A 2867-nucleotide genomic window follows, 5' to 3' on the forward strand; every position below is an offset into this window, starting at 1 on the left:
ATCAAACTAAAATTTTCTGTACGGCAAAAGACACCATCAGCAGAACAAAAAAGGCATCCTACAGTATGGGAGAATATATTTGTAAATGACATATCTGACAAGGGGTTAACATGCAAAATATATAAAGAACTCACACTCCTTAACACCCAAAAAACAAATAACCTGATTAAAAAATGGGCAGAGAGGAGCCGGCCTGCGACCTGCTGGAGCAGCTCTGGTTGGTAGCCACCACCGCCCAAACGGCTTCCACCACGGACACCTCGCAAGGGATCTGGTTCAGGAGGAAGTGGAGGTGTTGCTAGCCCCTGCCTTTGTCTAGCCACTGAGTGGGCACTCAAGGGGCACTACAGGTTATGGGTGCTACATGTGTGCTCCGAGAGCAGTAGTGTGAGGAAGCTTGAAGTGGGATGGCAGGACAGCCTCATCCTTATGACAGTAACTCCAGTGATCCAGAGAATTGGGATTGGAAATTGCATAGTAGAGCTCATAAACTTTGTAAACATTCAAGTACCCCCTCAAGTGTTGCTAAAGGAGTTGTCAGCCACACCAAAATGAGTCTACATAGTACCAGTGGGGGACATGAGAGATCGAGAGACACACAGAGGTCCAGTGATAGATCACGAGATTCATCTCATGAAAGAACGGAATCTCAGCTTACTCCATGTATTAGAAATGTTACTTCCCCAACACGACAGCACCATGTTGAACGAGAAAAAGATCACAGTTCCTCTCGTCCAAGTAGTCCTCGCCCTCAGAAACCATCTCCAAATGGTTCCAGTAGCAGTGCTGGTAACAGTAGCAGGAACAGTAGTCAGTCAACTTCCGATGGCAGCTGTAAGGTGTCCGGGGAGATGGTGTTTGTATATGAAAATGCAAAAGAGGTAGCCCGGAGTGTACGAACATCAGAACGAGTGAAGCTAATAGTGGATAACACTAGATTTGTTGTAGACCCATCCATTTTTACTGCACATCCAAACACAATGTTGGTCAGGATGTTTGAATCTGGCAGAGAACGTAACTTTACACGTCCCAATGAGAAGGGAGAGTATGAGGTGGCAGAGGGAATTGGATCCACTGTGTTTCGAGCTATTCTAGATTACTATAAAACAGGAATAATCCGTTGTCCTGATGGCATTTCTATTCCTGAACTGAGAGAAGCATGTGACTATCTTTGTATCTCTTTTGAATATAGTACTATTAAACGTAGAGATCTCAGTGCCCAAATGCATGAGTTATCAAATGATGGTGCTCGTAGACAGTTTGAATTTTATCTGGAAGAAATGATCCTGCCTCTCATGGTAGCTAGTGCCCAGAGTGGGGAACGAGAATGCCACATAGTGGTGCTTACAGACGATGATGTGGTTGATTGGGATGAAGAGTATCCACCACAGATGGAAGAGGAGTATTCACAAATTATTTATAGCACAAAATTATATAGATTTTCAAGTACATTGAAAACAGAGATGTAGCAAAATCAGTTTTGAAGGAGAGGGGTCTTAAGAAGATTAGACTGGGAATAGAAGGTTATCCTACCTACAAAGAAAAAGTAAAGAAAAGGCCTGGGGGCCGCCCAGAAGTGATTTACAATTATGTCCAAAGACCCTTTATTAAAATGTCCTAGGAGAAGGAAGAAGGAAAGAGTCGGCAAGTAGACTTTTAATGTATAAAGAGTAAATCTATCACCAATCTTGCAGCAGCTGCCACTGACATTCCTCAGGGCCAGCTGGTAGTCATGCACCCCACTCCACAAGTGGATGAGCTTTATATTCACCCTGTCCATCCCCCTTCTGGCAGTAATGACCTCGACCCTGATGCCCAGAACCCAATGCTGTGACGTCAATGTCCCTGGAAACCATAGCTTGCTGCTTTTCACAGTGACATTGCGCTCTCCTCATTCTGCACTGCAGGCCACTCTCCTCACTGTGAGATGCACATAACAGTGTTTAGTAATTGCAGTGTAGGCTTTTTTAAAGACCAAAGGTAGCTGAATGGTTTTTTAAGAGAGTACAACTCTACCATCCTGCGGTTCCAGTTACATAAATGTCTTTGTTTACCAGTTGGTTTGTGAAATTGGTTCTTTGTATGGGGGACAGTTCTTTTTCACACATCTAGATCTTTTCAGAAGTTGTGGAAATTGGCAGCTGGGGTATTTTCAGTCTAGACTGACATTCATAAGACCCCAGATAAAATGTAGAGTATTATATAGTTGCACTTTATAAATGGTGGTTAAATGGAACTGTTCAAGCCATTTTTATAGTTGTGATGTGCAATATAACTTAAGTACGTGCTTCTATCAAAATTTTCCTTCAGTAAAATGTGTATACTTTGCTGCCCAAGATGAGCAGAAAAATGAATTTTTATCACTGAGCTTATTTGAATGATTAGGATGAGATTCAATGCCTGTATCTTATTGGTTCCCTCCAGTGCCATTTTCAACTTTTTAGAATGTGTCACATGCAGGGAGTGTGAACATCAGAGTTGGTTTATTATCCAGTCTGCCTTACCCTTAATCTGTTCACAGATATTTATTTACTAATGCTTTCTTTTCTTACAAGTATGGGATAGGAAAATGAAGTGTTGCTCTTCATTTACTAAATGATTGTAAACTCAAGTTTTTCATCAAAATAAAATTCCATTGTTTAAAAAAAAAATGGGCAGAGGATATGAAGAGACAATTTTCCAAAGAAGAAATTCATATGGCCAACAGACACATGAGAAGATGCTCCACATCTTTTCTTTCTCTTAATAGTACACAAAATATGGAAATGCAAATTAAAACTACAATGAGATATCACCTCACACCAGTAAGGTTGGCCAGCATTGAAAAGACTAAGAACAACAAATGTTGGTGAGGATGCAGGGAAAGG

At 41.4% G+C, this 2867-nt stretch overlaps 1 pseudogene; it reads left to right on the plus strand.

Annotated features, from left to right (window-relative positions):
- The first annotated feature begins 275 nt into the window (after positions 1 to 275).
- Positions 276 to 1834, plus strand: LOC130682573 (BTB/POZ domain-containing protein 10-like; annotated as a pseudogene).
- The last annotated feature ends 1033 nt before the right edge of the window (positions 1835 to 2867 follow it).

This window comes from Manis pentadactyla, chromosome 1, assembly GCF_030020395.1.
Source record: "Manis pentadactyla isolate mManPen7 chromosome 1, mManPen7.hap1, whole genome shotgun sequence".
Lineage (NCBI taxonomy): Eukaryota > Metazoa > Chordata > Mammalia > Pholidota > Manidae > Manis > Manis pentadactyla.